The 24,667-nt window shown below is 39.1% G+C and overlaps 1 long non-coding RNA gene across 1 annotated transcript; it reads left to right on the top strand.

The window, feature by feature from the left end:
* Positions 1-712: 712 nt before the first annotated feature.
* Positions 713-2,225, top strand: LOC139899570 (uncharacterized). The gene is made up of 3 exons (XR_011777586.1): positions 713-825; positions 1,429-1,483; positions 2,098-2,225. It is a non-coding gene; the product is annotated as an uncharacterized lncRNA (long non-coding RNA).
* The last annotated feature ends 22,442 nt before the right edge of the window (positions 2,226-24,667 follow it).

Consider the following 24,667-nt stretch of genomic DNA (forward strand, 5'->3'; position numbering starts at 1 on the left):
GATGCGAAACTGATACCTACAAAGTTCACTCCTGGAGATAAAGTTCTGCTCTTTAATTTTCGATTCAAGAAGTTCGCTGAGAATTTTAGATCAAGATGGAGTGGGCCATACAAAGTTATACATGCTTTTCCACACTGATCCGTGGAACTAGAAGGACCCACTGGCAACTTCAAAGTCAACATCCATCAGTTATAAGCTTATCTAGAAGATCACGATAAGGGGGAGCACCTCTTCTCCTTTGATCCATTCTGAAGATCTGACAAGAAAAGTCGAGATGTAACGACTTGATAAACAAAGCACTCTTTGGAGGCATCCCTTGCTTATCCTTTTATTTTCTTTATTTTTATTTCAATTATTTTCAGTTTACAAAAATATTATCTCTGTGCACTAACAACTAAGCGCCATACTTGCGTGTAAGACCCAAATATTTCATTGTACATATGTGTAATTAAGTTATTAAAGTTGTGGGGGTTTTTGTTGTGTATTGTAAAATAGAGAAGAATTTGGACTGGGCAATCTGCGCGCCGCGCGGGCCAGTGGCGCGCCGCGCCATTACGGGCTGGCAGCTCATCTTTTGATTTTAAATTAGATATTTTAAAGGCTTTTTGGTAAATTTACATGGGACCCGACTTTAAGGCATGGGATCAGTTATTGGAGTCTCATTTACTCCATTTTCATCTACCTTATCACTTTCCATTAAATCCGAGAGAGAGAGGAAGTTCTAGAGTGAGAAAGCTCCATTAAAGGAAGAAGGAGGTTGAATCGGGTCTTAGTGCGAGTTCTAAAGTCGTTCATCTAGTCGCTAGCTACGTGGTGATTGTGTTGGTAAGTTATAAAACCTAATTTCTTACTTTAATTGTATTAAGGGTTAGGGTTTGGGTAGTGTTGCACATAAAACCCATTTGTTAGTGAATTAGGGGTTTTTGGGTGAATTTGGGTCATGTAGACTCAAACTTGACTAACTAGGGTTTTTAAAGTATTAATTTATGTTTATGAGCTTAAATTGAATAGTTAAATTACTAGCACACTTATATATATATATATATATATATATATATATATATATATATATATATATATATATATATATATATATATATATATATATATATATATATATATATATATAAAGGGGTGTTAAGTGGGTTAGTGGATGACTCGAAATGGGTGTGTAGACCTTAAATTGGTCAAATGGGTCAAAGTGGACTTAAGTTAGTTAATGTTTGTGATTAATGTCTAAACCTTGTTTTGAGATGTGTTTTAAACCTATCATGGCTAATGTTAGGGTTTTGGTATGAGTTGACCCAAAATTAGGGTTAAGGGTGCAAATGGGTTGAAATTGCACTTTGGGTCAAAATGACTTTAGAATGGTGAAAGAATTGGTTGACCAACTTGAGTTTGTGATTGATAATATGCATAATGTGATAGGTACGTTACATTGAGGTTTTGCAAGCTCGGGTATCTTTTCACAAGAGATTTTGAGGTGAGTGGAATAATTATATGTGTAGGTATATAATGTATCTATTTATTGTAGCATGAAATGTGTAGTGTCGAGGTGCTAAGACACCACGTTTCACGTGATGAGTGAAGCATCGAGGTGTTAAGATGCCACTCGGGGTGAAGCATCGAGGTGCTAAGATGCCACCTAGGGGTGTAGTATCGAGGTGTTAAGACACCACTCCATAAAATAATGAGTGAAGCATCGAGGTGTTAAGATGCCACTCGGGGTGAAGTACCGAGGTGTTAAGGTGCCACCCTAGGGGTTAGTGATACGAGGTGTTAAGTACCCTAACGGATGTTATGAACACCGATGGCATTTTTGCGAGCGCCATTCCCTTGTACGATTGGTTAACCATGGTTATTGTGTTGCAAGTGTAAGCATATTATATTATTCGAGTTATATTTATATGCGTTGCTATGCTAGCTTGTGGTATTGGAGATTTCTAGCTCGTATTCGAGATTATAAGCTAATTGTTTTACTAGCATGTATGCGGTATTTGAGTAAGTGATTGCAAGTAGGTATATTATATATGTATGCGTATAATCATTGCATTCACTAAGCGTTAGCTTACCCTCTCGTTGTTTACCATTTTATAGGTTCGGTTGTGGACAAGGGTAAGGGCATCATCTTGGATTAAAGATCCCGTTGTTGTTAGGGAACACTTTTGGAGATATTAGCTTTTGGAGTTTGACCGAGACTTGGGTAGTTTAATCCCAAACACCATGCTCGTAGTGTAGTTTGGTACTTAAACTTTTGATGGTCGAAACTCATATTTTGTATTAAACTCGTAAAATGGCCGATGTGGGCCCCGCTTCGTAAAACTCATTTTTTTAATGGAATGTGTTAGTTTTACATATTTGAATATGTTGTTAAAAGCGTTTTGTCTAATTATGTCGGGAATTGGCCAATCTTTTTCGAATTTCAAGACTTTTGGGACAGACCAGTTTGGCGCGCCGCGCGGGGGTCTGGCGCGCCGCGCCAGATGCTGAACAAACAAATTTTTTATTTATTTAATATTTTCCGCGGGTTCGTTTGTGTTTTGGTTTGGGTCGTTACAAGTGGTATCAGAGCATGGTCTAAGGGATTTAGGCGACTTGAGATATGTGCCTAGACTTAGACTTTACTGTGTGTACGCTTTATGCGGGACTTGCAGGACTTTAGGTCGGAAAGAGAATTGTTAGTGCTAGTGTTTATGTGAATTAACCATTCACTAATTGCTTTGTGTTGTTTTAGCAATCATCAAGCGAGATAGACGTGGTACTAGCGAGTTAATGCGACGTGCTCGCGTAACAACGATTAGCTACCGTTTTTACGGGTGCAAATCGTATCAAACAAGCAATGTACGATTATTGTTGAGCAAGATGGGGTGGCGTGGTGTACATGTATACTTACGTGTTATGTCCTTTCGTTCTTTGTTTAACCTTTTCCATTTTATAGAATGAAGACGAGAAACGGACACGATAACGATATCGGAGGTACAAGCGAGGACTCCGAATTCACGACCAAGGTTGAGGCCATCTTGAAGAACTACAAGGAGGATTTTCTTGTTAGCGTGAGGAAAGTTTTCAAAGAGTCGGTTGACGAGCAAATAACCGATTTAATTAATGAATGAATGAAGGCCACTGTCGAAGAGGAACTTGACGCTAGAAATGTTTATCCTCGTGGTGAAGGAGGCGAAGGGAGGCGAGACTTTCACTACAAGAACTTCAAGGACGCTCAACCCCCGATGTTTAATGGGGTGCGAGATCCGTTGAAAAGCACGTGTTGGATTTCCGATATCGAGGGGGCTTTCCGTACCGCGGAGTGTCCTCCCGAAAAGAAGGCGAGGTATGGTTCTAGTATGTTGAGGGAAGAAGCCAAGTTGTGGTGGGACGATAAAATCAATTTATATGGTGAAGAACAATGCATGAGCTTGACATGGGAGGAGTTTAAGAAGGAATTCTTTAGAGAATACCGAACTTCTTCCGACCTTGATAGAATCCTGGACGAGTTGCACCATTTGCAATAAGGTTCAATGGACTTGGTCACACTCAAGTCTACCTTTTTGGCAAAAACTCATTTTTGTCCGGAATATGTGGGTGACGATCACAAGCTAATGAAAGATTTCTACCGTACTTTGAATGATGAGTTCAAGGGCAAGATTAGTCGGGGTATGGCTAATTCTTTTGATGAGTTATTTGAATTGGCTCGGGGTTTTGAGCCGGATGTTCCAAGAAAAAGTGATTTCACGCTTTCCAAAAGAAAGTTTGAAGGTTCTAGTCATTCTAACTTTTCAAACAAGAAGAACAAGAACAAGAAGGGTTCCGAGAGTGTTAATAGCATGAAGAAGGGCGCTTCCGGGGGTTTTTCTTATGCGTGCTACAATTGTGGGCAACCGGGTCATATGGCTCGTGAATGTCCTAAACCATCTTTCGAAAACAAGGTCACTTGTTTTAATTGCGGTAAAGAAGGGTATAAGAAGCCGGAGTGTCCCGATTTGCGAAACGATAATGTGAAGCGGTTAGAGAAGGCGGCGGGTACGGCTAGGGGTCGCAACTATTTGATGACCAATGATGAAGCCAAACAATCGAACGAAGTTGTTTCTGGTACTTTCATGGTCAATTCTAATCCGGCAAGGATTTTTTTCGATAGCGGTGCAAATTTGTCATTTGTGTCTCCTAAATTTGTGCCTAAACTTAATAGATCGTTAGCTAAGTTAAGTCGTCCGGTAGAAGTCGAAATAGCGGACGGCAAGACGGTGCTAGTAGTTGATGTGTGTAAAAATTGTGATGTTGTGTTTGGTGCCGAAAACTTTAAGATAGATCTCATTCCGATGACCTTGGGCGATTTTGATATTGTTGTGGGTATGGATTGGCTCGATCATAATAGAGCCGATATTACATGCCATGAAAAATTTATTCATGTGAAGACCCCAAGTGGGGGAGAGTTAATTATTCACGGTGATAAGCGTAGAAGACTTGTGCCGATATGCACTTTTACACGGGCACGTCGTCTCCTCGATAGTGGTGGCATGGCCTTTCTTGCCCATGTTGTTGATACTCAGGATGAGTCACCACCCATTCGTTAAATTCCGGTGGTTAGTGAATTCAAAGACGTTTTTCCGGACGAGTTACTGGGTGTTCCGGCGGAAAGACAAGTTGAATTTCGCATTGAGTTGGTTCCGGGAGCTACTCCTATTGCTAAAACTCCTTATCGTTTAGTGCCGACAGAAATGCAGGAGTTATTGAATCAAACCCAAGAATTGATTGAGAAGGGTTTTATTCGACCGAGTGCTTCGCCATGGGGCGCTTCGATTTTATTTGTAAAGAAGAAGGATGGTAGTATGCGGATGGGCATCGATTATCGGGAGTTAAATAAAGTGACGATTAAGAATAGTTATCCATTACCTCGGATTGACAATTTGTTTGACCAACTCCAAGGTTCAACGTATTTCTCTAAAAACGACCTACGATCCGGCTATCACCAAATGCGGGTCCGTGAGGAAGACATCGAGAAAACGGCTTTTCGAACGCATTATGGGCATTTTGAATTCGTAGTTATGCCTTTTGGTCTTACGAATGCACCGGCGGCATTCATGGATCTTATGAACCGAGTGTGCCAACCTATGTTGGACAAGTCGGTAATTGTGTTCATTGACGATATACTTGTTTATTCGAAGAGTATGAACGAACATGAACGTCATTTGCGTGAAGTATTGAAGACGTTACGAAAGGAGAAGTTGTATGCTAAGTTCTCCAAATGTGAATTTTGGCTAAGGGAGGTTCAATTCCTTGGCCATATTGTGAACGAAGATGGTATTCAAGTAGATCCAGGGAAGATAGAGACGGTGAAGAGTTGGAGACAACCGACTACGCCTACGGAAGTCCAAAGTTTTCACGGATTGGCCGGTTATTATCGTCGATTTATCCTTCATTGACGAAACTGACGAGGAAGAACGCGAGATTTACTTGGGAGAACGAGAAAGAAATTGCTTTTCAATTGCTAAAAGAGAAGTTGTGTCAAGCTCCGGGGTTAGTTTTGCCGGAATGAGTGGAAGACATGACGGTTTATTGTGATGCTTCACAAAATGGACTCGGGTGTGTTCTTATGCAAAGGGGTAAAGTCATCGCTTATGCCTCTCGACAATTAAAGGAACACGAGACGAGATATCCGACTCATGATCTTGAGTTGGCGGCGGTTGTGCATGCGTTGAAAATTTGGCGCCATTACTTGTATGGTGTTAAGAGTACGATTTATTCGGATCATAAGAGCTTGAAACATCTCTTTAATCAACGAGATTTGAATTATCGTCAACGTAGGTGGATGGATGTGGTAAAAGATTATGATTGTGAAATACTTTATCATCCGGGCAAGGCGAATGTGGTCGCGGATGCGTTAAGTCGAAAGAGTCATCACCCGGCGTTACGATTGGGATTGTTACGTATGATTATTACTAATGATTTTCTTGAAAAACTTGGTGTGATTCAAATAGAGGCTTACGTTCACAACAAGCATGCGGAGCGAATTGTGGGGCAATCGGAATTCATTACTATGGGTTCGCGTGGTTTGTTGTCCTTTCAAGGAAGAGTGTGGGTGCCTAAGATGGGTGAGTATCGACAAGTGCTACTTGATGAAGTACATAAGTCAAAGTATTCCATTCATCCGGGCGCAACAAAGATGTATCTTGATTTGAGGAAGGATTATTGGTGGCTGGACATGAAATGTGATGTTGTAAAGTATGTTGAGCAATGCGTCACGTGTTTGCAAGTTAAGACCAAGCACCAAAAGCCGTATGGTAAGTTACAATCGTTAGAAATCCTGAAATGGAAATGGGAGCACATTACCATGGATTTCATTACAAAGTTACCTAAAACGGCGAGAACCCAATTTGATTCAATTTGGGTGATAGTTGATCGATTGACGAAAAGTGCTTTGTTTCTTCCCATTAAGGAAGCGATATCGTCGGAGACCTTGGCTAAGTTGTTTATCAAGGAAGTCATCTCTCGACACGGAGTTCCTATATCGATTATTTCGGATCGAGATACTCGTTTTACATCTCGGTTTTGGGAAAAGTTTCATGAAGATATGGGTACACAATTGAAATTGAGCACGGCGTATCATCCTCAAACGGACGGTCAAACCGAACGTACGAATCAAACTTTGGAGGATATGTTACGGGCGTGTATTATTGATTTTGGTGGTAGTTGGGACGAGCACTTACTTTTGGTTGAATTCTCGTACAATAATAGTTATCATACTAGTATCTGGATGCCGCCATATGAGATGCTTTATGGGCGTAGGTGTCGAACCCTGATTTGTTGGGGTGAATTGGGACAGAAGGAAATCGGGAGTACCGATTTGGTCTTAGAGACGAATAGCAAAATTGATATGATTCGAGAGCATTTGAAAAAGGCTCAAGATAGGCAAAAGTTGTATGCCGACAAACGTAGACGAATGATCGAATTTCAAGAAGGTGACATGGTGATGCTTAAGGTTTCGCCATGGAAGGGTATTATTTTATTTCGAAAACGGGGAAAGTTAGATCCTCGGTTTATTAGACCATTTAAGGTTTTAGCTCGTGTTGGTGAAGTCGCGTATCATTTGGAATTACCCGAAGAGCTTGCTGGGATCCATAATACATTTCATGTTTCCCATCTCCGTAAGTGTCTCGCGAATGATTCATCTTGGGTACCATTAGACGAGATTGAGCTAAATAATAAGTTAGAGTATATTGAGGAACCGATTGCCATACTCGATGAAAAGGTCAAAAGGTTGAGACATAAAGAGGTGAGGACTTTTAAAGTTCAATGGCATCGTAGTAAAGGTTCCAAGTTTACTTGGGAGCCCGAAGAGTACGTGTTGGTTTATCTTCCTTCTTGTCATGCGGCTTGGATTGCGAGGACGCAATCCGAATAAGTGGGGGAGAGTTGTAAGACCGAAATATTTCATTGTACATATGTGTAATTAAGTTATTCAAGTTGTGGGGGTTTTCGTTGTGTATTGTAAAATAGAGAAGAATCTGGACTGGACAATCTGCGCGCCGTGCGGGCCAGTGGCTCGCCGCGCCATTACGGGCTGACAGCTCATCTTTTGCTTTTAAATTAGATATTTTAAGGGCTTTTTGGTAAATTCACATGGGACCCGACTTTAAGGCTTGGGATCAGTTGTTGGAGTCTCATTTACTCCATTTCCATCTACCTTATCACTTTCCATTAAATCCTAGAGAGAGAGAGGAAGTTCTAGAGTGAGAAAGCTCCATTAAAGGAAGAAGGAGGTTGAATCGGGTCTTGGTGCGAGTTCTAAAGTCGTTCATCTAGTCACTAGCTACGTGGTGATTGTGTTGGTAAGTTATAAAACCTAATTTCTTACTTTAATTGTATTAAGGGTTAGGGTTTGGGTAGTGTTGCACATAAAACCCATTTGTTAGTGAATTAGGGGTTTTTGGGTGAATTTGGGTCATGTAGACTCAAAGTTGACTAACTAGGGTTTTCAAAATATTAATTTATGTTTATGAGCTTAAATTGGTTAGTCAAATTACTAGCACACTTATATATATATAAAGGGGTGTTATGTGGGTTAGTGAATAACCCGAAATGGGTGTGTAGACCTTAAATTGGTCAAATGGGTCAAAGTGGACTTAAGTTAGTTAATGTTTGTGATTAATGTCTAAACCTTGTTTTGAGATGTGTTTTAAACCTATCATGGCTAATGTTAGGGTTTTGGTATGAATTGACCCAAAATTAGGGTTAAGGGTGCAAATGGATTGAGATTGCACTTTGGGTCAAAATGACTTTAGAATGGTGAAAGAATTGGTTGACCAACTTGAGTTTGTGATTGATAATATGTATAATGTGATAGGTACGTTACATTGAGGTTTTGCAAGCTCGGGTATCTTTTCACAAGAGATTTTGAGGTGAGTGGAATAATTATATGTGTAGGTATATAATGTATCTATTTTTTGTAGCGTGAAATGTGTAGTGTCGAGGTGCTAAGACACCACGTTTCACGTGATGAGTGAAGCATCGAGGTGTTAAGATGCCACTCGGGGTGAAGCATCGAGGTGTTAAGATGCCACCTAGGGGTGTAGTGTCGAGGTGTTAAGACACCACTCCGTAAAATAATGAGTGAAGCATCGAGGTGTTAAGATGCCACTCGGGGTGAAGTACCGAGGTGTTAAGGTGCCACCCTAGGGGTTAGTGATACGAGGTGTTAAGTACCCTAACGGATGTTATGAACACCGATGGCGTTTTCGCGAGCGCCATTCCTTTGTATGATTGGTTAACCATGGTTATTGTGTTGTAAGTGTAAGCATATTATATAATTCGAGTTATATTTATATGCATTGCTATGCTAGCTTATGGTATTGGAGATTTCTAGCTCGTATTCGAGATTATAAGCTAATTGTGTTGCTATCATGTATGCGGTGTTTGAGTAAGTGATTGCAAGTAGGTATATTATATATGTATGTGTATAATTATTGCATTCACTAAGCGTTAGCTTACCCTCTCGTTGTTTACCATTTTATAGGTTCGGTTGTGGACAAGGGTAAGAGCATCATCTTGGATTAAAGATCTCGTTGTTATTAGGGAACGCTTTTGGAGATATTAGCTTTTGGAGTTTGACCGAGACTTGGGTAGTTTAATCCCAAACACCATGCTCGTAGTGTAGTTTGGTACTTAAACTTTTGATGGCCGAAACTCATATTTTGTATTAAACTCGTAAAATGGTCGATGTGGGCCCCGCTTCATAAAACTCATTTTTATTAATGGAATGTGTTAGTTTTACATATTTGAATATGTTGTTAAAAGTGTTTTGTCTTATGTCGGGAAGTGGCCAATCTTTTTCGCATTTCAAGAATTTTGGGACAGACCAGTTTGGCGCGCCGCGCGGGGATCTGGCGCGCCGGGCCAGATGCTGAACAAACAAATTTTTTTTATTTGATATTTTCCGCAGGTTCGTTTGTGTTTTGGTTTGGGTCGTTACATTGCTATTAGTACTTACGAGTTTGTTGAATGTGTTCAGGCAGAATACGAAGTTCAAGAGCTTCAGTTTACATCCCAGTTCACATGAGGAGGCCTCTGAGAATTTACTCATCGAAAAGCAGCGCTGATCAGAACAAGCCATTAACAGGGCAGTTAGGCCCAAGGCGATTGATATTGGAGTGTGTTGAGGAGGATATTAGTACAGCACCGCCAGCCTCCTGTGTGACGCTCTAGACATTTAGCCTCGAGACCCTGCTGAGTATACACAGCCACTAGAGACACATGAGCCACAGACAGTGATACACTATGGAGCCACCTTGAATGACCCAGGTGTTGCATGTGCATTACTCAGAGACCAGCAGAGACTTTATCGAGCTCTTAGAGCATACCTTCAGCACGAGGGGATGCCACGTAGTACTCTGGGCCCATCGTCATTCAGGCTAGCGCGCCGTGTTTAGCCGACAGGACAAGCTACCCCCAGGAATTCCACACCGGTCTCAGTTCACTCGGTCGCTTCAGCTGCCATCCCAGCACATGATACTCCCGCTCCCATCACGCCGCATGTCTTAGTCGTTTTACCTGCTCCAGTCACTGAGGCAGTCCCAGTCCCTGAGCTACCTGAAGGCTGTCACCTAGTCACAGTCCCCATATCAGTTGAGCCGCCCACGACCCAGGTCTTTGAGATTACCGGGAATATCCCTGATGAGGATCCTTTCCCGAGCGAGTCACACCTGGAGTTGCCATCAGACCTTTGTCTGGATTCATTACTAGGCCCTGAGTTGGACGTAGGACAGCCACTTGACTATTTTCCGAGACTAGAGGATGATGATGATCCCTTCGGACTTCATGGATACTTCGCAGACACCGCTCAGCACATTGGCCAGGATAGTATTCTGTAGACTACTTTACTTTATTTACTTTTAGTTTATATTTTGAAGCATTGTATTAAAAAGTTATATATAGTGGAAATGCTGTCTTTTTCTTTTTGTTCTTCATGCAGAAACTTTATCAAAAGAGACTGGTCTTTTCCAGCAATTAGGAGCTTGACCGTAGGAAGACCCAGCACTAGGAAAGTAACCTAACCAGAGGGAAGTAATCCTTCGTCAAAACTATTTCAATTATTACACACTAAAATCTCTAAGTGTGGGGTCACCCCCGCAACCAACTTAGAAATTTTGGAAGACACTGTCCTTAATTAATATATAAAATATTCTTTTTCAGAGAACATTAGAGACGATGTTCTTCTAAGTGTGGGGTAGTGGGTAAAGGTTCAAAGGACAAGTAACCGTAAAACGTCAAGTTTTGAAAAATTATTTTTTCTAAAAGTAATTAGCAATGAATATTGGGTAATTTCGAAAAATTCTACCTTGTTTAGCCCAAAAGATTCTATAACATTGCTAGAAATTGGTTTTCGGAACATTCACTAGAATGGAACGATTAAGCTGAAACTCATGTTTTGTGTCAAAAGATTTCTTTCAAGAAAATATGTAAAAAGGCTACGCATGACCAAGCACGACCCCTACTCCCAAAAAGTGAGGACTCTTGGACCTAAAGTATCTGTACGACCCATCAAATCTACAGTACTTTGTCAATTCAATTGATGAGCGTGCCGGTGTACGGTTCAAGTTAGAACTTGGTTTTGACATACGTTTCAAGGCCAATGGTTAGTAAGCGCCGTACGTGGTGCAGGTGCGATACTCCTTCTGAAATCATTCTGAATAGAGAAGACAAAAAGCCATCCGTTTCCGTTTCCACTCCACGCAATTTACACCGACCAACTCACATAAAGAGTTGATGAATCAGAAATATTCACCCCAAATTCACTCCCAAAAACACAATGCCCATTCACCTTCATTTCCCTTTCCATTTATCAAAAGCTCCAGAGATTAATGAAGAGATAGATCGATCAAATTGGTTTCAAAAGCACTTTTTAAAAGATTCCAAACCCCTGATTGTTTTTGATAGGTCAAAGACCTATTTTCAGTAGATTATCACTTCCTCTCTAGGCACCAGGAATGAAAAAAAAAAGTTATGAAGAAAGGGTATGCTAAAAAAATGAAAAAAAAAGAGAAGAGAGCAAAGTCTCTAGAATAAAGGCAAAGAAAATCCCGAGAAGTTGCCTCAAAGAAGAATTACCGGAAGAGCCAAAGAAAATTCTAGACAAAGTCCTAGCAAAATCCGCCTCTTCCGAAGAAACTTTTACGGATTCCAAGCCACCCTCTATCCAAAAATGGATACTCTGAAGAATCGAAATCTATCAATTCTCTCTAAATCAAAAGATCTGGATACCTTTCACCATTCCATAAAAATTTCCTAACCAAACCCTACAACCCGTCTTCCTCTTGAAATAATGCCTAGGAAGAAGATCAGTGTCGTCCTTACTTAACCGGTGGAGATATCGATGCTTTTCCAAGCCTATAATGAGAACTGTTACACGACTGGCTTCTGAGCATCAATATAATTAGATTACGGCACCCTAAACACTTGAGTGATATGATTGATCCTCTAGTGAGGAGCCTGGTCATGTATACTCTAAGTCTTAGAGTTGGAAAGTACGCTGATATGCCCGAATCAGACGGTTATTTATGCGGTGTCGTTAGGTCGCAAAACGTCAATTCAGGATATCAACAGAAGAAGTTGATTGTTTAATTTATATATGCTGGGCCTAAATCTATTATTCCTTCCTATGGGTTAGCAAGGGAAATATGACCTAGGGTCGTTCCTTGAGCGGTCAAATTTGAAGCGGAGCTTATTCAGATAATTTAGTAATTAAGATTGGGTTTGTACACAATTTAGTATCCAAGACTAGTGGCCAGGTACACCTTGTGTGGAGAGGCAGGATCCTTTTGGTCTCAATAAATTGGCGACTGTTCGGAAAATCCAACAACCAAGTCCAACCGGTTTATTCTAGATACCACTTTATCCGAAATATCAAATTGTGTAAAGGCAATAGTTGGGTTGAATAGTTTATATAATTGTAATGAAGATATTAAAGCAATATAATTAAAATAAGCTAGCTAGCATGCAACAGCTAAGGACAGAGAATACGCGGTTCACCATGATTTAAGATAACGTAGTGTCTGGATGGTTGCGAGACACTCATTGAATAGATATACCTTGGTGTAAACACTAGATTCCCTACTAATTGATTTCTCAATTAGCATGTCACGAGGAACTAGGCTATCGTGATTCTGATCGGATGGACTATGCTCAGCTCCCGACGCTTTATCGGGTTTAAGAATAACAGCGGCCCATCTGGATGCAATGCATACCTTGGGCGCAAGAATAAAGTAGCATAGCCACACACACACACACACACACACACACACACACACACACATATATATATATATATATATATATATATATATATATATATATATATATATATATATATAATATCCAACCTTTCTTAACACCTTAGTGTATCACCCAAGTGAGTGATTATGATTATGTTTCGAATTTATTTCTGTCAATGGTTTGGTAACATCTAAGGGTTTTTAGAAAAATTAGAACATCTGATAGTTCTCAGTCATCCTTAAAGATTTATAAGCTTAGTTTGTATTGTAGTACGTTAAATTCCCATTTATGACTTAAACCAGCCCTTACTTAAATCTACCTAATAAATCCCTTAGTTATCCACCATGTACTAGACTTATATTGGTTTCATAGCTTCTAACCTTGACCATTCTCAAGTGGTCCTATAGTACATCAACACTGTACTCTACTGTAGCAACAGTATTTCCTCGAGTCTTATACTCTTGACCAATGTCTTTATCTGGTCCTACGATAATTCCCCATGTACTTTATAGTATTTCCGATGGGTTCATACCTTGACCAATGTATAAACACAGATAATTAATTTGCTTATAATTGTCGACTTTATAAAAGGTTTTAATCACATTTATTGGTGGAAAGAAAATAATAACGAGGTTTAGTATCATAGACAGAAAGCGAGTACTAAACGATAATCATCCTTAACTAACATTATTAAATCATGGCAAACAATCAAGAAATTACTGACACATCATGGCAACAAGCATTTCTAATATTAATAAATCACAAACATCGAACAAGAATATTATAATAAATTAATTAAAGAAAGGATAGATGTTACCGAATAATGTCGGCAGAATAACACTTGTATTTCTTCATAATATCCACAGCGTTACAATGCTTGAAAGCTTCTACCACTAACTACATACTATTCTCCTATTGATCACTAGAGAGCGACAATAGAGAGATAATTATTTTCCTAATCTCTGATATTTCTCTCTCTAGAATCTTGAGAGAGAAAGTAGAGAGAGAACTAATATCCTATAGATCACTAGAGAGCGACTATAGAGAGATATTTAGAGAGAGAAGTGAAGAATGGTGTGTGTTGAAATGGTGGGATGAAACCCCCATTTATAGAAAATGTTTGGTGGAAAAATTGTAATTAAATGGCTGAAAAACCCCTGGCAGGCCGTTTGACAGGCCGTTTGGCAGGCCGTTTTTCAAGGCCGTTTTCAATGCCCGTTTGACAAGGCAAGCAATTTTTGGTGCCCGTTTTCTGGCAGGCCATTTTTCTTTATGGCAAGCCGTTTGCTGGATCGTAACTTGTCTTTCACCGTTTTCGCTCTAGAATCTTCATTTTAGCTCCGTTTTTGACGATTCTTGCGCCCACGCGTTCGTAATTAAATATCCTACAACATGAGATTAAGTAAATAGACTTTTCTAAAAATTATAAAATAAGTTATTTAAATGCGAGTTAATCGTCTTAATCGGTTTTGCTCGTTTTTGCTCGTCTTTCATCCATTTTAGTGATTCTTAAAACATAGCCTTCGTAATGGCATAATCTATCAAATGAAGCAAATAAATGCTTATTTAAATGATAAAGTCAATTACTTTATCATAAATGGGGCTAATATCGTGGGTAAAAACGTGACTTTTTAGCCGATATCAAATATCCCATACTTAGACTTTGCTTGTCCTCAAGCAAACCTTTCTTTTATTTTGAGTTCAAGGATGCTTCTAAGGTTTCCGTTCTATTATTTAAGTGGCTTGTTAATTTTTATAAGGGCAAGATCAGAGAAACCGTCTTCTAAAAGGGTATAACTATCTCTGCAAACATGAGGGGAGGTTACATGACTTTGGCTTCCTTAAACGGGTCACTCAAATCACTCAAGTGTTTGGGGTTCCCTATCAATCTATGAAATGAATTCGCTCATAGCCAGTCATGTTGCAAGTATTGTCATAGGCTTGACCAAGAATCAAATCTCCACCGGTTAGATAAGGACGACACTGATCTTCTCCCTAATCATTCTTTCAAGAGGAAGAGCGGGTTTAAAGGTTGTTTTGCGGAGAAAAGTGAAGGTTTTGATATGGCGAAAAGGGTGATTTCGAATCATTTAAATTTAGAGAGATTCGATATATTTCGGTTTCAATGAGGATATACTTTTTCTAAGAAAGATGGTACTCTATTTTTGTTGAAGAGTTCCTTTAGAGGGTGCTAATTTTCTACGAAGACTTTGCTTCTTTTCTGCAATCCTCCTGGGTCACAATCTTCATTTTCTTGGGGGATATATACTTTTATTTGAAGACTTTTCTCCTCTTTATTCTTGAGACTTTGCTCAACATAATTTTTTTTTTTTTTTTTTCATATTCCAACTTTATAACTTTGTCTATTTCTTCTTGTGCCCAGAGAGAAAGGTATTTCACCAGAAATAGGTCTTTTTGACCAATCAAAAACAATCTGGAATTTTGAAATTTTTCGACAAGTGTTTGAAGTAAACTTGGTCGATCTCTCTCTTTGAATTTCTAGATTTTGAAAATTAGAAAGAGAAGAGGGTGGAAAGGGTAACGTATTTGATAGTGAATTTGGGGTAAGTATTTTTTGATTCATCAACTCTTTGGCGTGAGTTGGTCGGTTTAAATGCGTGGAGTGGAAACGCAAACGGATGATTTTTGTCTTCTCTATTCAGAATGATTTCGGAAGGAGTATCGTACCTCCACCACGTATGGCGCTTACTAACCATTGGCCTCGAAATGTATGTCAAGGTCAAGTTCTAACTCTAAATGCTAACATCAGCACTCTCAACGGAAAAGATAGTGAAGCATTAAAAATGAATGCTTATTGAGCCATTTTTGGGGTGCCTCACAACAATTATATTGCATCGATAATGACTATTCAAGCAATGCTATTTTAGAGAATCAGTTCGTCCTTAAGAAGATTTATGTCCTCATTTGTCTTATTTTTAGAACAAACACACTTGATTTTTGATAGTACTTTTTCATAAAGAATCATTTAGTCAAATTTTTTTGAAAATTTTACGTTGAGGACAAAGAATCTAAATAGTAGGTATACTCGAAAGCTTAGTAAAATTATAAGTTAAGAACATTTTCCGAGCATCCCATAGCTAATTACGGTGTACTACACCGCTATCCCACACTTAGAGGAACATTGTCCCTAATGTTCATTCTTAGATTTTAGGGACCTAAAATCCCACACTTAGAGTTTGAACATGTCGGAAAATGTATCTAAGCTCAATATTGGGTTGGAATCCCACACTTAGTGATAAGCTTAGGATATGGTATAGTTTACGGATATAACGAAGCAAAATAAATAAACGAAGAGAAAGAAACGAATTACTCCCCTTGGGTGCGGCTGTGAGCTGAGGATTTGAAGGTAGACTGAGTCAGAACCATCTTCGACTGGATTCTAATCGGTCTTCTTGAAGTGTACTCGAGCTCATTAGGGCATTCTCATCCTCCATACACCATCCGCCAATACTTGAAACGAAATAATCAACGAGTTTCCTTTTCGTTTCATCAATATTCAAAGAGTCTCCACCACAGGCCTCAATGACTGATTATTATTTGTAAAATAGAAAACATTAATCCTAGACAGGTGATTAAGCTTTAGGCCATAGACTTACTGATTTGCATTTTTATGAAAAAGTTATTTGAAAACTTGAGACTTTCAAAATTAAGTTTTTGAAAATTTAACAAATCAGTGTATGACTAAAAAGCTTAATTCCACACTTAAAGTGTTGACTGCCTTTAATTTTAAGACTTTTGAAATAATGTAGTAAATTATGCATTTAAGCTCAAGACAAGTAGGAGAAGCTTTGAAAATCTCATTTTAAGTTTCACTTTCTCACTTATTCAATTAACCTTTATTATCCTAATCTAACTACTACTAAAGCTATAGAAAAATAAACACACGGGTTGCCTCCCGAGAAGCGCTTGTTTTTGTTCGAGTCACGAGCCTGGCTCTAGCCTTATTTCTCAGGAAATCTAGGCGGCTCCCTTGCATCCATCAGTGGACACAAGAGGTAATATTGGAACATACCGATGAGATTGAAGTGGACATAGAATAAGGTATGTCCAATGAGAGGAGAAGGTGGTTTGAAGTGAATGCTTTGTTTAACTTGAGGTATAACAAAGCTAACAACTTCTTTTACCTCCTTTATTGGAACGGGATGGTCAAAGGGTTCCTCGTCACTCCATGATGTGTATGTCATTATGTATTTGAGTGATTGTTTATAGGGTAACCCTGACACAAAACTCGTATTTCTTCTTTGTGACTTTAGGTTGGTCATAATGTTGTACTCTAAGGATAGAGGTGGGACGTTGTCCATTGACGTCTCCAATATGGTAGCAATATTAACCACTACTTCGATGCTAGAATCCTCCATCTATTTCTTCTCATCCGGGCTCTCCATTTCAATTTCTTCATCCACCTCCTCGTCACTCCGGTCGAGAGCTTCAAGTATAATTGGTTCAGACAGTTCTTCTAGAACGAAATCCTCTCCAGTCATTAAAAGATCAAAATAAGGTGGGAGTGAAGATTAGGTTGGTGTGGAGTGGTTATTCTTCTTGTCATCTACTTCTATCCTCTTCTCTTCATTCTCATAATAGAATGTGACTTTCCTAGTGGAGATGGTATTTACTTCGGCGTTCCCATCAGAAGGACATACAGACTCGTCGATCGTGAAAGTGACCTCTTTTCCACGGGCTCTCAAGGTGATAGTCCGTGAATAAACGTCAATGATCGCTTTAGCTGTATTCATGAAAGGCCTTCCTAAGATGATAGGGGTTTTCATGTCTTCTTTATAGTCCATAACCACAAAGTCAGTCGGAAAGAGGAATTTGTCGACCTTAACCATGACGTTCTCAGCTATTCCCTTAGGATATCTAGTGGATTGGTTAGCTAGCTGGATGCTCATTTTGGTAGGGTTAAGGTTTCCAATTTCGAGTCTCTGGAATAGTGAGTAGGGTATGAGATTGATATTGGCACCAAGGTCAGCGAGAGAATAAATAGTACAAAATTGGTAGATAGAACAAGGAAGGGTAAATCGTCCGGTATCCCCTAGTTTTTCAGGAAGAGTATTTAAGATAATGGCTGAACATTCTGCGTTCTGCGGGACATTGGGTACTTCGGATACCTTATCCTTGGTTGATAGGAGTTTCCTAAAATACTTCTTACTACGAGAATTTTTTGACACAGTGTCCAAAAATTTACCGTCAAGCTTGAAAGATTTCATCTTGTTATGTCTTTGCTTCAGACGGCCCGGGAATGGAATGGGTATTTTCCTAGTAGGTTTGGGTGATGACTCAATGACTACTACCGAACGGGTATTAGTTAGTTTCTTCTCCTTAGAAGAAACTGAATGTTGGCTATGTGCCACATTTAAGTCATTTTTAGGACAACCTAGAGAATAGAGACGTTGATTTAGCTGGCTTATTTGATTTTCAAGACTACTCAAGTGATTAGTCATGACTAAGTCAGCTGCGTCTTGTCTTGCTGTGATCATGGAGATGATTCGCAGTAGGACATCGTCTAGAATTGTCTCTGGTGGGGTAGTGGGTTTGGTAGGTTGGTTGTGCGAATGAGCTAGGATCTTATCGGAGTATGCAACAGAGTCCTCATATTGAGCCTCGTATACCTTGGCCGGATGTGGGTCAGTACAATCCTGACATAATTGCACTTGAGACACATGTTGCGGGAGTTTCTTTAGATCTACGATTTCTTTGGTGAGGTTTTCTATTTGGTTCGAGAGAAATTTGATGGTTTTATTTTCGATAGGATCGGGGGCGGAATGCGATGTTGCTGATGAAATGTGCTCTTCCGTGTTCCAATCGTGATGGTGCATAGTCATCTCCTCGAACAATCTCCAGGCCTCGTCTACGGTGAATTTCATGAAGTTACCTTGTGATATAGCATCAAGAGTAGACTGGCTGTTCTGGTTCAGTCCTTTGTAGAAGGTTAAAATTTAAACAGAGCTCTCAAGATGGTGGTTCGGGCATCTTCGAAGCAAATGTTTGAATCCTTCCCATGCAGTGTAGAGTGATTCATTGTATTCTTGTTGAAGTTTACGATATCATTCCTAAGTCTGATTTTTTTTATGGGAGAAAGTACTTGATTAAGAAAGTTGTTGCCATTTCCTCCTATGAGGTGATAGAGTTGGGTTCTAACCCCTCAAACCAGTTTTTGCATGAAGAGTTAAGGAATAGGGGAACATATACAGATGAACTATATCTTGTTCAACCCCGTTTTGCTTATATGAGTTGGATAAGGAGAGGAATCTATCTAAGTGAGAGTTGGGATCGTCATTTGGTAAGCCATAGAATAGACAGTGATTCTGAATGAGTTGTATGATGCTATGCTTAAGCACAAAAGACGCTCCGTTAACCACTGGATAGAGTATCGGTCCTCCTCGTCCTTCTAACGAGGGTTTGGTGATATCAGCGAGAGTGATGCTTGCGGCCATCGTCGAAATATCGGCATGTAAGTGTGGATCTCATCGGATGGGTACAATATATGATATCAGATAGAAGAAAGGATGTGTCGGGTGAATTCTTAGTGATCTAAGTAGGTTAAACCATCCTAAATGTTCACTAATAGGGAAGTCCATTTTAAATGTTTTAGTTAATCTAAATTAAGCTAATGTTATCTACCCTAACTATGGTAAACTAGTAACTTCTGATAAAGCTAGTCTCAGTCAAAATGGTCTCTTAAAAACTAACTAATCTAAACAGGCTCCAAATCGTACTACCACTCCCCGGCAGCGGCGCCAAAAATTTAACTACTCCTGATATGGCCGAATTGGACGGTTTATTTATGCGGTGTCGTTAGGTCGCAAAACGTCAATTCAGGATATCAAAAGAAGAATTTGATTGTTTAATTTATATATGCTGGGCCTAAATCTATTATTCCTTCCTATGGGTTAGCAAGGGCAAATATGACATAGGGTCGTTCCTTGAGCGGTCCAATTTGAAGCGGAGCTTATTCAGATAATTTAGTAATTAAGATTGGGTTTGTACATAATTTAGTATCCAAGACTAGTGGCCAGGTACACCTTGTGTGGAGAGGCATGATCCTTTTGGTCCCAATAAATTGGCGACTGTTCGAAAAATCCAACAACCAAGTCCAACCGGTTTATTCTAGACACCACTATATCCGGAATAACGAATTGTGTAAAGGCAATAGTTGGGTTGAATAGTTTATATAAATGTAATTAAGATATTAAAATAATATAATTAAAATAAGCTAGCTAGCATGCAACAGCTAAGGACAGAGAAGACGTGGTTCACCATGATTTAAGATAACGTAGTGTCGGGATGGTTTCGAGACACTAATTGAATAGATATACCTTGGTGTAAACACTAGATTCCCTACTAATTGATTTCTCAATTAGCACGTCACGAGGAACTAGGCTATCGTGATTTGGATCGGATGGACTATGCTCAACTCCCGACGCTTTATCTGGTTTAAGAATATAAGCGGCCCATCTTGGATGCAATGCATACCTTGGGCGTACGAATAAAGTAGCATAGCCATATATATATATATATATATATATATATATATATATATATATATATATATATATATATATATATATATATATATAATATCCAACCTTTCTTAACACCTTAGTGTATCACCCAAGTGAGTGGTTATGATTGTGTTCGAATTCCTTTCTGTCAATGGTTTGGTAAAATATAAAGGTTTATAGAGAAATTAGAACATCTGATAGTTCTCAGTCATCCTTAAAGATTTATAAGCTTAGTTTGTATTGTAGTGCGTTAAATTCCCATTTATGACTTAAACCAGCCCTTACTTAAATCTACCCAATAAATCCCTTAGTTATCCACCATGTACTAGCCTTATAGTGGTTCCATAGCTTCTAACCTTGACCATGCTCAAGTGGTCCTATAGTACATCAACACTGTACTCTACTGTCGCAACAGTATTTTCTAGAGTCTTATACTCTTGACTAATGTCTTGATCTGGTCCTACGATAATTCCCTATGTACTTTATAGTATTTTCGATGGGTTCATACCTTGACCAATGTATAAACACAGATAATTAATTACCTTATAATTGTCAACTTTATAAAAGGTTTTAATCACGTTTATTGGTGGAAGGACAATAATAACGAGGTTTAATATCATGGCAAACAATCATGTAATTACTCACACATCATGGCAACAAGCATTTCTAATATTAATAAATCACAAACATCGAACAAGAATATTATAATAAATTAATAAAAGAAAGGATAGATGTTACCAAATAATGTCGGCAGAATAACACTTGTATTTCTTCATGATATCCATAGCATTACAATGCTTGAAAGCTTCTACCACTAACTACATACTATTCTCCTATTGATCACTAGAGAACGACAATAAAGAGATAATTATTTTCCTAATCTCTGTACTTTTCTCTCTCTAGAATCTAGAGAGAGAACTAATCTCCTATAGATCACTAGAGAGCGACTATAGAGAGATATTTAGAGAGAGAAGTGAAGAATAAAGTAATTAAATGGTGGGATGAAAACCTTATTTATAGGAAATGCTTGGTGGTAAAATGGTAATTAAATGGCTGAAAAACCCCTGGCAGGCTGTTTGGCATGCGGTTTGGCAAGCCGTTTGGCAAGCCGTTTGCCAAGGCCATTTTCGATGCCCGTTTGCCAAGGCAAGACGTTTTTGGTGCCCATTTGTTGGCAGGCCATTTTTACTTATGGCAAGCCGTTTGCTGGATCGTAACTTGTCTTTCACCGTTTTCGCTCTAAAATCTTCGTTTTAGCTCCGTTTTTTGACGATTCTTGCGCCCACGCGTTCGTAATTAAATATCCTACAACATGAGATTAAGTAAATAAACTTTTCCAAAAATTATAAAATAAGTTATTTAAGTGCGAGTTAATCGTCTTAGCCGGTTTTGCTCGTTTTTTCTCGTTTTTCATCCATTTTTAGTGATTCTTGAAACATAGCATTCGTAATGACATAATCTATCAAATGAAGCAAATAAATGCTTATTTAGATGATAAAGGCAATTACTTTATCATAAATGGGGCTAATATTGGGGATAAAAACGTGATTTTTTAGCCGATATCATACGCCTTTTTCACCATGGACGCGATTGAAATCTAGAGACCAAAATCGTCGAAGTTCGAAACCTTTTCTAATACTTTCGAAAGATGTGACGACTTCTGATGAAGGAATAATAAAAGGATCCACGGCAGGGTAAAGGAGAATCTATTAGAAGGAACCTTATATTCCCACTTTTTGCTTGAGGACAAGCGAAGCTAAATGTGGGGTATTTGATATCGGCCAAAAAGTCACGTTTTTACCCCCAATATTAAGCCCTAAATCAATAAAGCTTCAAACTTTGTCAGCAAAATTATCGTATTTTCTGTTGATTTTGTAGATTAAGTAATTACGAAGGCGATGCAAAAAGAATCAAGTAAAACGGAGCTAAAACGAAGATTCTAGAGCGAAAACGGTGAAAGACAGGAAATCAAGTTACGATCCAGTGAATTTCAGCTGACCAGGCTTGCCAAACGACCTGCCAAACGGCCTGCCTGGCTTGCAAACGGCCTGCCACACGCCCAAGTCAAACGACCACAGCAAACGGGTAAAACAAGGAAACGGCCCCTGCAAACGGCTTGCCAAACGGCCTGCCAGCCGTTTGCAGGCAAAAATCAAGTCTATTTAAAGGGCTCTCTCCATCCATTTCAACACACACTCAAATTACAAATTCATTTTATATTTTCAAGTTTTAGTTAGTTTTTAGTAGTAGTTAGCTTAGGTTTTATTTTTCGGAGGATATCCGGCGAGTCCCTGCGATCTCGCGCAGATTTTTCAGCCTTTTCAGGTTTTTATCCGAAACGCTTGTCTTTTGTATTAAACATGTATTCTTACTTTTTTTGTTTAATAATGCGTTCCGATATTACCATGATAGCTTAATTAATCTGTATGTTGCCATGATAGAAGTTTGGGTTAGCGTAATTATGTTAATTTAGTACGGTTACTACTGTTATGCTGAACTTGTGAGTCTGATAGATTTGTATGCTAGCATCTTAAGGATTGATCAACCTAGGTTGTGATCAGGACTTGTCCACCTATATGAACATAGCTATTTCATAGGATTAAAACCCCTGGTTATACTGTATCTGAAGATTCTATGAACTCTGTATGGCCGGAGTTCCCGAGAGGCATTTAATGCGCTTTTAGGACACGGAACTTAGGAATTGAGACATGAATGACCTGGTATGCCTATTGGTTGTTCCAAAGAGACCTCTTAGGAGCTGTTAAGATCTAGTTAGTGCCTTTACTGTGTGACCTAAGCCTATTGCATGTTCTTGTTTGATTGTTGCCTTAGGACTAAGTCATATCAACTGTCTAGGTATCTATTAGGTTTCTATCTGCTTTACTTACAGTATATCAACTGTAATGCTGTATAATGTTTGAATTGATATGATCTCATTAGTATGATGAAATGGTTGTTAGTTTTCATTTAAGGTTTTGCCAACTTAAACCGACGGACTCCTTCCGTTTGTGATCAGTGTTCAATCAACACAGCACGTTGTTATTCAGTTAACTAAACTGATAACAAGGGTTAGGATTAGAGCTTAACTTACTATTAAACCTAGTACTTTACTGAGGATAACCTCCAAGGTAAAGCTATATTTCAATTATACAACCAAGTGACATACTTTTCACTGCTCAAAGAGAACTCTAAGAGTCTAGAGATAAGTAGGTCTGTGTAATTGGCTCATCCAAACAGATCTAAATCATTCCAAACATAGCCTTAACTTAAGTATAATTACCTTTTCCTAACCCAAAACTAATATCTTGGTCAACATTTCCCTGATCTGCATACTCCGGATATCCTTCCACTTTATTTACTTTTCCGCACTTAGGACCATTAGCTTAAACCAACTATTATCCTTTATCTAGGTAACTTAAATAAAAGACAATTATCCACTTTATTTTCAAATCGTTAATCTATTCAAAAATACGACACTAGGTTAACTTACACCTTCTACACCTTAGAAAGTAAAAGTAAATTTAGGCACTGCACAATATAAATAAATAAAACCACTGTATGCTACCTTGATCAACTGAATCTGACGTCCTGCGGCCTAACGACACCACACGAATAAAAACCTTCCGTTTCAGCCATATCAATCCCCTTTTTTGTTTATCAAGCATAGACCGAGCTCGCCAGATCGAATATATGCTTGATCAACTGCGTCATCCGTGGGACAATAAGTTTTAAAATGTTTTATTAGTATTTTCTCTTTATGTCCACCTCGTTTACTTTTCTTTCCTTGCATGTGGTTAAAGATACCAGGAAGACAAGAAAGTTAGAAGCACCAAGGCCTCTACCAGTCCGATTTGTGTCGCTCGTAGTACAAAAGCTTGCAGCTGAGGGAACCTCCGTAAACTACTGTTAAACACCACCGAGAAGCGCTCCATTGCCTCACGCTGCCGCACTAGCATCTTCTTTCAGGACGTCCGAGGTAACTCGCCCAATGCCATGGGCTTCGAGCGCCACTCACGTAGGAGCAACCCCAAATAGCCTAAACTTTGAATACGTCTGAATGGCTACTAATAGCGCCGTTAACAACTCACCAACCCCACCTACTCTCTTCAGTGCGATTGAAGCATTGAAGAATATGGACATAGACACCACATGTCTCAACATCCAAAGCATGAGAACTCCTTCAATACTTTTTCAAGAAGCGCCACCATCAGTGCCCACGTCCAACCCAATAAAATACGTGTCGAGAGCAACCACTCCTGAAGGACTTTACATCGCATCCATTGCGCAAAGTAGAGAAGAGCGAGCTCAAAACCAGGCAAACCTGATCTACTTGCTGATGAAAGTAGCACTTGATGAAATGGTGAACAAATTCGAACAGCCTG

Source organism: Rutidosis leptorrhynchoides, chromosome 3, assembly GCF_046630445.1.
Source record: "Rutidosis leptorrhynchoides isolate AG116_Rl617_1_P2 chromosome 3, CSIRO_AGI_Rlap_v1, whole genome shotgun sequence".
NCBI lineage: Eukaryota > Viridiplantae > Streptophyta > Magnoliopsida > Asterales > Asteraceae > Rutidosis > Rutidosis leptorrhynchoides.